The following is a 15,746-nucleotide window of genomic DNA, read 5'->3' as shown; positions in this document are numbered from 1 at the left end:
TGTTTCTCATGGTGAAAGCTGAGGAGTAGATCATCCTCAAGATGTTTTCTTGTGGTGGAAAAAAGGCCTGCTGAGACAAATTCATGTAACAGAGGAAACCAAAAATGATGTGTCCTTAAATTCAGCCAATCTGTCACCCAGCTTTTGCATCTACTTATAACCAGTGGTGGGATCCAAAAATTTTAGTAACAGGTTTCCATGGTGGTGGGATTCAAACACTGGCGTAACGCCAATGGGGCTGGGCAGGACATGACGTGGGCGTGGGCGGGCATTCTGGGGGCGGGGCATTGCTGGGTGGGGCTGTGGCAAGGACGCAGGCTGGGCCAAGGCCGTCCTGGGCGGGAAACGAATGCACGCAGGCGCAGGCTGCCACGCACGCCGGTGCACCTCCTGCTAGACTGCTTCAAGTTCTGCGCGCTACTGCTGAGGAATGGAGGAGGGGCGTAACTAAGGCAAAAATCACGTGGCAAAATCACCAATTAGTAACCCCTTCTCGGAGCACACAAATAATTAGTAACCTACTCTCGGGAACCTGTGAGAACCTGCTGGATCCCACCTCTGCTCATAACTCTGTTAACTTTCCCATGGCTATCACTTCTAGTTAGCTTCCAGGGTTGCCCTAGGACAACTCCCTGCCTCCATTCCGGAGGTTTCTTCAGGTCTCTGGTTTCTTATGTTGGAAATATCCTGTCTGCATATCACTGGCATCAACATTGACCTTTTGCTCTTTCCTTTATCCCAGACTTTAATAGTGTTTTTTTCAGAGCATCCACGATGTGTTGTCTTCCTCCATGTTTCGGGGTTTCTGCTTTGCTTGGGCCTTTTCACAACCAATTTTGCTCTTACTTTTTCTGAGGGATTGTAGTCCAGTTGGGCTTGTACTTTGAAAGCATAAGAAGGTGCACATTTTAAAAAACCTACGGTCTATACTGGCAGCGTTTCACCATCAATGTGCCCTTATGCCCACCATTATCCCTGCTGTACTACTGGAAGGCTTTTTGGGAAACAAGGAGAGAAATGAGATCAGGAGCAATACTCTCTCTCTCTCTCTCTCTCTCTCTCTCTCTCTCACTCTCTCTCTCTCTCTCTCTCTCTCTGGCCCCTTCCGCACATGCAAAATAATGCATTTTCAAACCACTTTCACAACTGTTTGCAAGTGGATTTTGCTATTCCGCATAGCTTCAAAGAGCACTGAAAGCAGTTTGAAACTGCATTATTCTGCATGTGCGGAATGAGCCTCTCTCTCTCTCTCTCTCTCTCTCTCTCTCTCTCTCTCTGACAAAAGCTCTCCTGTGGCATTGGGTGAGAGGAGAATGTCAGCCATGAGGGCATAACCAAGACAATTGTAGCAGAAAGCTCCATATGGACTCTGCAAATTCCTCTCTATCCTCCAGGCTGCTGAATCAACAAGAAAGCATTGACTGTATGAGACTGTGGCCTATATAGCAATATTTGGGGAAAGGGAATCTGGTAGATTTTGTATCCATCCCCAATCTTCCAATGACTGCGGAATGCTCAGCCCCTTTCCAGGAAGACAATCCACTGAACTTCCCATAGCATCCACGTCTGCCGGCCCAGCTATTGCGCCTGGTTGCCTTTTGAAAGGTTACTTCAGCGCTGGGCGATATATTTTCTGCACTCTTCCACTAAATATGCCCACCTTTATTTACAATGATTGGATTTTCCTCCCTTTTTATCAAGCTACATTTTTAAAGAAAAGCGAGAAGCAGCTCAGTTTGGAGGTTTTGGGCCTTGCGATTTTGTTTGCATTGTCTTTTTTAATGCTGAGCAAATGGCACTTCCCCGTAACTAGTTTGTAATTTGTTGTCATGCATGATTCTGATAGCAAAGGGAATTTCATTACAGGTACATTAAAACAGGAGAATGCATGTACATTTGCATTTCTGGGTGCAGGTAAATAAATAGTAAACCTCATTGATAACCGAGGCAATTATAATTTGAATAAGATTATATTCTCCCTAGGAGAGATAAAGGGTAATGAAAGACAATTCAAAGCCAGTTTGTTATTACTTCATCAAATACCTCAGCCTCGAGCCGATAAAACTCTCCAGTATAGCTCCCACGAGACATTACCGGCAACGATGCTCCCGAACATTTGTAGTGATCTCTAAAAACATTAATATCACTATTTAAATGAGTTTGTGATGTACTATAATGGAGGGTGAAGCTAGAGGTGAAAACACTACATGAGCGTTCATGAAATCACTACCAATGAGTAACTGGGGATGACAAAATGAATTACGTTCACCCCAGACAGGTCCTCCACTGAGGTTTTTTTAATAGAGTTTAGCAGAAAGCATGAAGACAAATATGTTCTGCAGGGACGTCCGATTGTCTTCATCAACCTGGCCGAAGCCATACTGTTAATGGGCCTGCCCATGTCATCCAACAGCTCCGAGAAGGAAATGTGCTTTTCTTTGTAGCCGTGACGTTTCTCCAGTTTATTCACACAGCAAATCCTAAGCAGATCTATGACTTTTCAAGTCAACGGGTTTAGAAGAGTTGCAAGAACTGCACTACTGTAAGGCACTTTGGAAATTGATACAGTTACTTATTTGGTTTAATTTAGTACAGGAGAAAGAATAGATGGAAACGGCTGTTTTGATTACATCAGAAGTGAACAGAATACTTTATAGAGTAGTCAGAAATGCCAGTGGTTGGCCAGTGCTGGTAGGGTTGTATTTGTGAATGTATGTGCATTAAGAATTGCCAAGTTGTTTCCAACCTATGGCAACTCTATGAATAGGCCTCCAAAATATTCTATCGTTAACAGCCTTGCTTAGATCTTGTAAACTGAGAGCCAGGGTAGTGTAATGGTTAAGAGCGGAGGACTTTGATCTGGAGAACTGGGTTTGATTCCCCACTCCTCCGCATTAGTGGCGGACTCTTATCAGGGGTTGTGTCCCTGGTCTGTCCAAATAATGAGACTCGGCTGTTAACAAAACCTGATTGGCAGCATTTACGAATGAAGCACAATCATTGGGTTATTAGCAAGACTAAGGCTGTTTCCGCACAGGCAAGCAAGCATGGGTGCACCGACATATTTGCAGTCAGTGCAACCCCCCTCCCCAGGGCTGTTCGCATGCCATTCTGTAAACAGCCCCAGTGCCCCAGCAGTCTGCGGGGCCACCTTTGCATGGGGCATGCCACTTTTTCCCTCTCTCTTACTTCCTCTCGGCTGCCGTCGCTGTAGAGAGGTAAGGGGACACGCCCCCGTAGCCATGGTGGCACCTGTAGGGATGGAGGCCAGGAGGTGTGTCCCCTGGCTTCTCTACAGGGATGGCAGCCAAGAGGAGGTAAGGGGGGGGGGAAGCAGCGTGGGGAAAACACCGCCTTCCACCCGCTGCTGTTCACATGACAGTGGGTGGAAGACGCTGCTTTTTAAAAAAAACTCGCTCATTGAGCGAGTTTTGAAAGCAGCATTTTTGCGCCGCTTGAGGGAGGCGAGCACGGCACTGCTGCTATGCATGCAGAAACAGCCTAAGTTGGGGTGCACAAAGCTCTGCATGTTCACACTTGCCCCCCCCCTTCCCTCCATACTCGGGTGGCCCCTGCTAGCAATTCTTTAAGCATTGCTAGGTTCTCAGAGTCCATGTCCTTCAGCCTGTGGCTGAAACAACCTGTTGAACATTCATGAAGAGATCGATGGGTTATTGAACTGACCGTCAAAAAATCTGTTCATGAGTAGTGAATGGGGCTCCGCTGAACTGGTGGGCTTTTGGGTATCCCTACTGATAACACAGTCAGGTCTTTCCCAACCTTTACTTCCTGAGAACTTTTCCACTGATGTGAGGGACTGAACTTGGGTCCTTCTATAAGCAAAATTTGTATTCTATTGCTTATTCACCTTGGATTCCTCTCCAAAGCTAAAGTCCTTCCTTAATAATCTTGTCCTCTGAATTGGAATTTGGTTTGAAACTGTGCCTGTATGGCGACTTTATTCATCGGACGTGATACATTTCTTAAAGTTTATGGAAAACAAATTCATCCTGAACCCAGCTTTTCAATTTCATGGCATCTCTTAATCCTTAATAACATTTTGAATTGTATAATCCCCTTTGTGTTCAAAACAAAATGATATTGCACTGTCCCCTTGAAGAGTTTATTCTCTGGGGAAAAGGGATTCGTAAAGATTTTCCTTGTCACACGTCAGCCCTCTTAAAATCACAGCCGATACCATCAGTTTTTGAAATGCCCTTTATACCTGTCAAGCCAGATAAGATTACTAAGTTGTCTGTTCTCAAAAGTGTGATGTCATATAGTCCCATTTGCAGCAGCGCAAGTCATTATCTGTCTTGTCTGACAGGACACTGTACATGATTGGAAAGATCAATAAAGAGGTTGGTAAGAGAGGAAGGCCAAACCAGGCTGTGTTTCCTGTTGATGAAGTGAAGAACAAGCAAGAGAACTCTTTTCTTCAGATTAAAACTACATGTGGACAAATACCTGCCTTTCACAGGTGCATTTCTGCCTTTCCTACCAGGAACACCGCACTGTACATAGATCCTTGTTCCCTCATTTCATCCTCATAACAACCCTGTGAGGTAAGTTAGGCTGCAATAATAACTAGCCAGAGATTGTATTGTCGAAGGCTTTCATGGCCGGAATTTGTGTTGTGGGAGCTTCACAAAGGGAAACAGGTTTAAAGCAGTATTCTCTCCTGACGCTACTGCATCTGTGGCTGGCATCCTCTGATCCTCTGAAGATGCCAGCCACAGATGCAGGCGAAACGTCAGGAGAGAATGCTGCTAGAACACGGCCATACAGCCCGGAAACCACACAGCACCCTAGCCAGAGATTATTTGCAGTGACATTTCCTATAGTACAGTGGTCTAATTTCACCTTTCTTGTCCAGGATATTGTCGTGTGCAGTTGGTTTCACATATATTTCAGACCGGAAGGGTTCATTCAGCCCAGTTCAGAAATGGAGGAAGCAACCCTATATTTCATTAGGATGACCTCATCCCAGGGTGCCACCCTTTTAATATATTTATAATGTGAACTTCTAAGTATATGCATTTGGGGGGACAGCAGTTTTAGTGTGGTGATTGGGTGTCTTGGTTAAAATCTGGCTTTAGCAACCAGCCAAGGATGACCTGAAGTAAGTAAGTTCTCCATTTCACTTACAACTTGTAATATGTAGAAAAAAAATAAATTCCTGCTCTCCAACAAAAGCTCTGTTATTCCCAGTATGGGGAGAAAATGTTGTTCATCCTGAACAGGGGTCTTCAAACTATGGCCCTCCAGATGTTCATAGACTACAATTCCCACGAGCCCTACCACTTGGCCATCCTGGCAGGGGCTGATGGGAATTGTAGTTCATGAACATCTGGAGGGCCATAGTTTGAAGACCCCTGATCCTGAAGCTGGCCTTGGGGAACGTGTTTGGCCTGGTGATTGGGCATAGGAAGCAGTATGCACATGAACACACATGAAACTGCTTTGTAGTGATTTAGACTGGGACTTTCTACAAGCAAGGAGGAAGCTCTTCCACTAAGGTACAACACCTCCCCAGACTTATGAAACTGGCTGATACTGAATTAGATCCTTGGTTCATTAAGCTCAGTATTGTCTACTCAGACTGGTTGAGCTTCTCCAGGTTCTCAGAAGAAGTCTTTCACATCATCTACTACCTTATCCTTTCTTCTGGAGAGACCAAGGATTGAACCTGGCACCTTTCGCATGCAAAGTGGAGGCTCTTCCACTGAGCCACCACACCTCCCCAGACATATGAAACTGCCTTGGTTATTATATTACCTACCATGTAGGCTGGGTGATAAGATCTACTATAAGACTGGCTGTTGTAGGCGTGGTCTGGTAGTTTTTGCTCCAAACATTCGCCTGCATTTAGGGTGGCATCTTCAGAGACATGTCACAATAAGTAGCTTTTCTCTCTGTGGCACAGTGTGGAGTGATGGTGTTTGTATTTTGTATGTTGGGATTTGTACTTTGTCCACCTCCAGGGGTGTGTGGGGGTGAAACACATTTGCCTGTGTCTGGGCAGAGGTCACTTATATTGTTGTTGTATTTGCAACTGAATCAGCATGTGGCTGGTTGGAGTTCATTTGTGGTTGTATTTGAATGTTTTTGGTTTTGGTGTTTTTTAGTACTGGTAACCAGGTTTTGTTGATTTTCAGACTCTCCCTTTTGCTGAAACTGTCCTGGTGTTTGTGGATTTCAGTGGTGTCCCTGTGTAGTCTTGACATAGAAGCTGCTGGAGATGTGAAGAATTTTCAAGTCTTCAAATAAGATCCTATGTCTGCCTTGGTTTAAATTACAGCATGTTCAGATACTGCTGACTTCTCAGGTTGGATTAATTGGCAGTGTCTTTCATGTTCTTTAATTCTTGTCAGAATGTAAATTAACTCTACCTAAACCAGTGGTGGCGAACCTTTGGCACTCCAGATGTTATGGACTACAATTCCCATCAGTACCTGCCAGCATGGCCAATTCTGGCAGGGGCTGATGGGAATTGTAGTCCATAACATCTGGAGCGCCAAAGGTTCGCCACCACGGAAAACAATTGCAAATGTTCTTCACCCCCATGTGTGTGGGACAAAATACGTACCCTACCATACATGTTCTGCCCCCCAAGTGAATCTGGTTTTGGTGCCCTGTACTTGGCTGGGACACAGTGGGGAAGACACAAGCCATTTCAACAATAGGTTTATTACTGGAGCGAATCAAGACCCTAACTCCTCCCTTGGGTCTATCTAAATCAGAGTACTTGCTTGTCTTGAGCAGGTTTGAAGCTGTAGACTGTGTCTTCTCTTGGTTGCTTTCAAGAAAGTCCACTGTGTCTTGCTTCCTTTCAGTCTTTGTCTAGTTCTAACTGCTATTAAACTTAACTTGTGCTCTATGGACCACGAATAAGTACATTACAATAAGTACATTACAAATAAGTACATTACAAATATTCCAGCCTCCAACTACCCTTAGCACCTCACTCTGACTAACTGGCTAGAACTAAAACAGGGGATTGCTGGGTAAGGAGGGAAACTGCCTATTGGGAAATGTCTTAAAGGGACAGGGGCTAACTAAAATACCCTCCCTTACAAGACTCAACAATGAACTAAAACCATGCTAACAATGGGGAAACTAAAGCTTAATGGGGAAATAACAAAAGCTTCTGTGAGGGCATGAAAACACAATCACTCCATAGTCTGTCATGGACAGAAACACAATCTTACTGTGACATCCCTCTGAAGATGTCCCTGGTGGGCCACTGCGAGTAGCAGAGTGCTGGACTAGATGGACTCTGGTCTGATCCAGCAGGCTCTTTCTTATGTTCTTATGATCTTAAGATACCAACCATAGATGCAGGGAAATTTGTTAGAAGCAAAAACTACTAGGCCATGACCACGCAGCCTGGATAACCCACAACAGTCAGTTGATTTCTGCTGTGAAAGCTCTCCACAATACATCTGCTATCAGATTGCATTTTGTTTTCATGCCCATGCAGTGTGTTAGCTTCCTGTTCTTCCCTTCTATAACCACAAGGATACTGACCTATCTCACAGGGCTGTAGCAGCTATCCCTGAAATAACATATTGGAACAATTCGGAACACTTCTGCTATATAAATGCTAAATATTGAAAAAAGTACCCATAAATAATGCAAGGTGGTGGTAATGTTTTGTGTGCTCCGTTACAGCGAGGATCCTTCCCCCCCCCCCCCTCATTATCAATCTTGTCAGGTGCAAATATTTTAGAATAGATATTCAACCTGATGTAAACACTTCAGTCAATGAGGTTTCATGCTTGGGAGATGAGGTGGGGAGGGGAAAAAATTCTAATTAGCAAAAGTTCAAATTGAAATGCAAAATTGTAAGAGATCACAGAAAAGGATCGGGTGAAATTTGCAGCCATGCCTGGCTCTGGGATCAGAAGTACGATGTTAAGTCACTCAATCATGCTAATTCAACTAGTTTTATGACTGCCTCTTCATTAGCGCTCACATCCAATGTAATTATGCAAATATGAAGAAAAGGGGAAAAAATGTTCTTTCCCCAATGTGGTTTTTTTTGTGTGTGTCACAAAAAATCACAACATGATTCCTTGTTAATGGGTGATCGGATGACCACTTCTAGAAGTGCATTGCCACTGAGGTTAATAAGACTACATCAGTGTAAATGGCCATTAATTCCTTCCTTCCATATGTCTTCATTAGGCCCATGCTGAATATTTGCCAGTTTGGTTTAAGGGGGTCTAAGGTAGCCATTTTCATTGGGTAATAATGCCGGGCTGAGGTGGGTTTTCTGGGCTGCGTGGCCGTGGCCTGATCGTTCTAGTTTCTAACATTTTGCCACCACCTACGGCTGGTGTCTTTAGAAAAGTGTTTTATGTAGTTGGATATTTTTATCTTTGAGGTGAGAGGGGATGAGATCAGTGGTGGGATCCAAAAATTTTAGTAACAGGTTCCCATGGTGGTGGGATTCAAACTGTGGCGTAGCGCCAATGAGGATGGGCCAGGCATTCCGGGGGCGGGGCATTCCTGGGCGGGGCTGTGGCAAGGACGCAGCCACTGCGCCAGTCCTTGGGCGGGAAACGAATGCACGCAGGCGCATGCTGCCACGCACGCCGGTGCACCTCCTGCTAGACTGCTTCAAGTTCTGCGCGCTACTGCTGAGAGGAGGGGCGTAACTAAGGCAAAAATCACGTTGGCAAAATCACCAATTAGTAACCCCCTCTCGGCACACACAAATAATTAGTAACCTACTCTCGGGAACCTGTGAGGATCTGCTGGATCCCACCTCTGGATGAGATGCATTTGCAAGTGTCCAGGTAAAGTTTATTTGCAGCTGCATTCGCAAATCTGAATTTGTATATATGTGTTGCCTCCCGAGGAGGGGAAGAAACGGTCCGAGGGTGCAAAAGGAGACACAGAAACCCCCACTGGGTGGGTAAAATTTGGCCACAGCTGCTTTATTCATGTGCTGACAAAAGGAAGCAGAGGCACAGCACAAGGGGCAGCAAGTCTGCTATGCCCCAGTAATTACTTTTCTCCGGCCCGATGCATGGGGGGAAACACCAATGCCTGGAGCAGCAAGATAGTGGGAGCCATCTGGGCGCTGGCCTCTGGATGAGCTCCCCTTGCTGCCAGGGGGTGTGAGCCACCAGCAGCCCCCCCACCAGGCACGTGGTTCATAGGCTTGGTCCATCCCCCAAGCCTCTTATCGAGGCCCCTCCAATGGGGGAGGGGCGGCACACAGGCTCCTCCTACCTTGAATGGATCAGTCCCCATGCGCAACCCACCAGGCTGTGACAGAAGAATTGCAAATAACAACAGCAATCACCGTAACCAGAATGCCAACAACAAAAAACTCAGACCCAGATTTATGGAGGAGAAGTCGATTTATGGCTACCAATCTTGATCCTCTTTGATCTGAGATTGCAAATGCCTTAATAGACCAGGTGCTCGGGAGCAACAGCCGCAGAAGGCCATTGCTTTCACCTCCTGCATGTGAGCTCCCAAAGGCACCTGGTGGGCCACTGAGAGCAGCAGAGTGCTGGACTAGATGGACTCCAGTCTGATCCAGCAGGCTCTTTCTTATGTTCTTGTGTTCTTAAGGCTGAGGCCCTGCCTCCTCCCGGCAGGTCACTTGGTTGCGCCAGCAGCTGGGATGCCATCACTGAGCCTGCCCCTCTCACTGCCCCACCCCTGGGCAGCAACTGCAGCCAAAGTTAATCTCAGCCACTCTTTCTGGTGGTTTGAATGTTTCTTGAAAGGAATTTAGATGACATAACTATCTTTTTTTGCAACCCTCTTTAGCACAATTGTTTCCCATGGTGCTGTTCTTTCGGGGCCACCCCCCAACCCTAGCAATTCCGCTTCTTTATTTTTTTTTTTTAATAGTCACATCAACTGGTCAGAACTAGTCATTCAGGGCTCACCAAATGAATGGGAGAATACCTTGACTCTTTGAGAAAGACAACGACAAGATGTCGAAATACAGCTAATCAGATTTGGTTGCACCACTGAAGGCAATTGAGATCAATTCGGGACACAAGCAAGGAATGCACGAACGGTTTTGCAATGAATCATGAAAAATAGATGAAAGCTGCTACAAAAATGGAGAACGGTTTCAGCTGTGCCCTAGTCGGATCTCCTGCGATTATTCATCAGGAATAGCTTCTGCAGAGGGAACCAATCGCTACTACAGTCACATGGAGGCTTAGATCACGATGTTGTCTGGGACAGGGTTGTGAAGTTTGAAAAAAAATTAAAGAAAAAACACATGTTTAGATGTAGACGTAAATATGCTCATTTATGCAGGCACTGTGGTTCCCGACGGACAATGCTTACGGTGAGCTCGAACCTATGTGTGATTTTCTGTCACCTCCGATTCCATACAAGAACATGACCTCCTTACATATATATATTTTTAAAAAGAGAGCAAAATGCTTTAGCTACGTCGGAACAGCCCATTCAGCACCCTGAACATTTGATTCTGTCATTTCGAGTACTTGTTAAAAATCACTTCAGGCTGCTACAATCAAGAGCCAGGTACTTCCAAGGTCTGCAGCTCTATTACACCTTGAAGTAGGATTCTTCAATCCAATTCCAGCCTTCGTGATAATCAAGTGGCCACTCCACTTAACTCCAAGGCAGCTGAAGAACTTGGAATGCTCCAGATAGATGCCTGCATCTGATTTTCAATCAGGTCTTCTCCCTTCCCAAGACAGGAAAAGCGCCTGAGTATCTGCTCAATATCCTAACCATTTCGCTTGCATGAAGCAATGGCTGCCGCTTCATGGTTAAACAGCTTTTTGGCTTCCATTGTGGCCCTTTCCCTGCTTACCTTTGCTGTCCTTTGCTACACGCTACTCTCAGCGCGCAGCATCTCTGGTGCGCGCCCGGGCGAACCCACAACCCCGCTCTGCGCGGGGTCATCAAAAGGTGCCGTTTCGAGGAGCGCCAGGGATGCTGTGTGCTGAGGGGGCGCGAGAGCAGCAGCGTTGGGGCAGCTGCGTTGTCGCTGCCCCTGTAGTGGGGAGTGCCCCGGGACCCCGCGCTACTTGAAGAGAGTAACGCAGGGCTTAAGGTAAGTGGGGAAAGGGCCTGTGTTAAGAAAGACAAAAGAAACACGATGCAAACCTGAAAACTGAACATGTTTAGGAGCTCTATCACTCTCAGAAATAAGTTATCTGTGACTGGCCTTTCTTAGGGGGCAACCTGGAAGATCACAGATCTTTCTATAGGTACCAGTTCCCCTAGCGATACTAATCCATGCCACCCCTCATTCCTTCCCCTCCCCATCCCTTGCATGCCACCCCTCCCTCTCCCTCCCCTCCACTAGGGTGGGTGGGCCATGTCCAGATGCCAGCCCCCTCCCCCTCACTCCCTTGGTTTATGACTCTCTTTTCGCTCTGACACACCACCCAATGGCTCACAATATAAAAGCAACATCTTAAAACAATGAGTCAAATCTCAATAGCTTTTTCGCTTGCTGCAAAGACCAACATGGTGTAGCATTAAGAGTGTTAGATTAGAGGCTGGAAGGTGCCAGCCCCCACTTGGATAGGGAAGCTTTCTGGGCAGCCTGGGTCAGTCAGACCTGGTAGAGCCAGCGTGGTGTGGTGGTTAAGAGCAGGTGGGTTCTAATCTGGAGAACCAGGTTTGATTCCCCACTCCTCCACCTGACTGGCAGAGGCTTATCTGGTGAACCAGATGTGTTTCTGCACTACTACATTCCTGCTGGGTGACCTTGGGCTAATCACAGTTCTTCGGAACTGTCTCAACCCTACCTGCTCACATGGTGTCCTTTGTGGGGAGAGGAAGGGAAAGGAGCTTGCAAACCACCTTGAGTCTCCTTATAGGAGAGAAGGATGGAGTATAAATCCAAACTCTTCTTCTTTTCTTTTTCTTCTCCCTCTCCCTTCCTCTCCCTCATGCCCTTCCTCCTCTGTCCCTCTCCTTCTCTCCCTTCCTGTTTCCTTCTGCGTTCTCTCTCTCCCCCTTTCCCTTTCATGGCCTAACCTACCTTGTAGGGTTGTAAGAAGAGGAGATATTGATGCTGCAAGCTACTTTGGGTCCCGATTGTAGACAAACATGCATACATGATGTGTTAAACACACCAATAAATCATAGACAGTAATACTAGGCATGTATGTACATAGCAACTCAGGGTGAAATAGCATTTGTAGTCCCAGGGGCAAAGGAGGGATGAAGGGCAAGAAGGAAACAAACTGGAAACAGATCAGATTGGGAGAAATAGGCCACAGCTTTCCTTGAATATAGCCAAAGGAGTGATGGTGCAGCATAGGAGCAAATCCAGCACAGGGTGACCCACCTGCTACCAGATATACCCTATCCCCCATTCCTGCATCCCACAGTTGGGTGGGGATTGGGGAATGACAACCTCGGGATCACATATGGTAGTTCCCTTGCCACCTGGGTGAGAGAGTCAGCCCGTGGTGGGATCCAAAAAATTTATTTATTTATTTATTTATTTATTTTTATTTTTTCAATTTATATACCAATTTATATATATACCGCCCGATCCCCTAAATAATTAGGTTCCCTCGCCAGCTCCCCCTCAGCAAAGGGGGCAGAGGCGTACCTAGGCCAACCTGAGCCCTGGGCAAAACCTGAGTTGGATGCCCCCCCCCCCATGGGCAGCCAACCCACCACGACCCCAAAAAATCTTTTTTGCACCAGGTCATTTCTAAATCATCATCACATTCTAGAAAATGCCCCAACTCACAAATCTGAACCCAGCAATGGTGAAACACACAGGTTCGTTGATAGAGACTGGTGAGATAAAAGGGACGAAAGGCTGAGAATCAATGAATTGCAGTACCTGGAAGGGATTAACCCAGTTCAGGGAGTTACATTATTAGTCTCAATTGCTATATGGAACCTTCACGTTCAAAGGCAGTCTGCCTCTCGGGGAGGCGAGGGCGTGGAGATGGAAAAGCGGACCCAATTAGTAACCCCCTCTTGGCACACACAAATAATTAGGAACCCACTCTCGGGAACTGGTGAGAACCTGCTGGATCCCACCTCTGGAGTCAGCCAACAACCCCTCTGCTCCCAAGACCCCTTAAGGGAGTCATACCCTGTTTCCCCGAAAATAAGACAGTGTCTTATATTAATTTTTTGCTCCCAAAGATGCGCTATGTTTTATTTTCAGGGAATGTCTTATTTTTCTGCTCCACAGCTGCATGCTCTGGTGGATGGGCATTCTTCCAAAGAAAAACTTTGCTACGTCTTACTTTCGGGTGATGCTTTATATTTAGCACTTCAGCGAAACCTCTACTACATCTTATTCTCCGGGGATGTCTTATTTTCGGGAAAACAGGGTAACATTGTGGGTAATAATGCAAAGGTTCCTTACAAGAACCTCAGTGACTGGTAGGAAACCTTACTGCCATTAAAGGTTGCTATGGAAAGATTGGAACTGGGGAAGGGCAAAGGAGAATATGAAAAACAGAATGGTATAAACAAAGGCAGCAAACATTTGAGAGAGAGACACTGGCAGCTGCTGTGAGGGAAAGAAATGGAGCAGGCATGATGGTTCTCCTATTGCATAAATAGAAGATGACAGAAAGTCCTTTGGTTGCTTATAAATGTCAAATACTTTTTAAATGATTGCCTTTCCTTGTCACTTAAGATTAAAGAACCGTAGGAAAAAAACCGCGTTTATGCCCAGCCATTTGGTGGAAAAACACGGCACGCAACGAACTGAGAACGACGACAACAAGGATACAGCAAGCACAGTTATCTTCGACACATCCCTTCATCCTCTCACCTGTTCAATATACTGTCAGATAGGGAGAGAGGAAACAAAATATATTTTTTTTCTGAAGCCAGAGAAATACATAGTGATGAGATTCCCAAGTTGGCTCAAGGAGGTTTGGTTTGCTGCTTACTGTGGTTAATGCTATCCGGAAACCTGAGAAATGAGCCCAGCATTTGGGGGAAAGGGTGGGATAAAAATGGTTTAGAGAGGTATCATGATATCTAATGGTAGAGGCCGCAGGGGTAGGGAACCTGCGGCTCTCCAGATGTTCAGGAACTACAATTCCCATCAGCCCCTACCAGCATGGCCAATTGGCCATGCTGGTAGGGGCTGATGGGAATTGTAGTTCCTGAACATCTGGAGAGCCGCAGGTTCCCTACCCCTGGTAGAGGGGCTTCCCCCTGTGAAAATGATAACATCTGCAAATCGGGGCCATCTGAAGACAAGCTCCATGCCCCCTTCCTACACAGGGGGCTCCAACTTTACAATTTAATCAGAAGATTAGGGGGAGAAACCCCCCTAAAGATTGAAAGTACTCCAAAAGTGATAGTAACTAGCTTGTTTTGACCTGCTATTTTATTTATTTTATTTTTCCATTTATATCCCGCCCTCTCCAATAGGGCTCAGGGCGGTATAACAAATAGCCATACAACAGCATAAAATACATAAAACCCAATAAAAACAATAAATCAACTTAACTCAGATGGCTTATGCCCCAAACCTTTCCAGTTTACCTTGTTTCAAACTTGTCCCCTGTATGCACCATCAGTATTTCCACTTTAACATCTATCTATCTATCTATCTATCTATCTATCTATCTATCTATCTATCTATCTATCTATCTATCTATCTATCTGTCTGTCTGTCTGTCTGTCTGTCTGTCTGTCTGTCTGTCTGTCTGTCTGTCTGTCTGTCTGTCTGTCTGTCTGTCTGTCTGTCTGTCTGTCTGTCTGTCTGTCTGTCTGTCTGTCTGTTCCGTCCGTTTATCCGTCCGCTCCGTCAATTCGCTCCGTCTGGCCTCATTCATTCACCACCGTCTGCTCAGCTATTCATTCAATAGTTCATTCATTCAGTATCTATCCATCTATCTATCATATCGGCCCATTCAATCTATCTATCTATCTATCTATCTATCTATCTATCTATCTATCTATCTATCTATCTATCTATCTATCTATCTATCTATCTATCTATCTATCTATCTATCTATCTATCTATCTATCTATCTATCTATCTATCTGTTCAAACCCCAGAACCATCACGTCCTCCTATAATTTGGATCTGAGTTATGATTTTTCAAAACCTCAAGGATTCCCCTAGAGCTGCTGTGTCCAAGACCTCTGAATATCAATATTCCCCAAGTCTTCAAGGAAAGGGAGGATCCCAGACTGAACTTAATGGCTTCAGTCCATCTTTAAAGATTTAAGCTCACCTCCAGAGCAGACCTCCTGGCCTTCTTGCAGATGGTGCATTCTCCTTGAAGTGCTGTGCGGCAAGGTAACATCCGCACATCAAAGAATGCTTGCCCATCCCTCTGCAGCTCTGTGGCTTCACTGGAAGAGAACAGCTGAAAAGTTGCTCACCTTCTGTGTGGCTCCTGCAACTTCAAAGAGGCCCATGCATTTTTTAGATAGCAAGACACGAGAGTAAAACCAGCCTTGCTTAAGCCCAAAGCGAACGCATGTGCATGCACCCCGGACAGCTTTCATAACAACCACTTCACACTTTTCGCCCTGGAAGCTCCAGGTGTGAATGAATCTGTGCACGCAACCTAAAGCACCCGAAATGTTGAGGCAGACAAATGTTACTAGGAAGGGAAAACAACGAGAATGGCTGTGTTCAATGAAGAGATGTTGACCCCATTTATTTAATTTACCAATATTTTGTAAGAGAGAGCTATTCCAGTAAGCAGACAGTTGAGGCAGCTGTGGTGCTATTTCGTGGGCCTCCCTCTTATCCACTGACTTTCCTTCTTGTATGT

Source organism: Sphaerodactylus townsendi, linkage group LG06 (assembly GCF_021028975.2).
Source record: "Sphaerodactylus townsendi isolate TG3544 linkage group LG06, MPM_Stown_v2.3, whole genome shotgun sequence".
Lineage (NCBI taxonomy): Eukaryota > Metazoa > Chordata > Lepidosauria > Squamata > Sphaerodactylidae > Sphaerodactylus > Sphaerodactylus townsendi.
Note: the sequence above shows the minus strand (reverse complement) of the source record.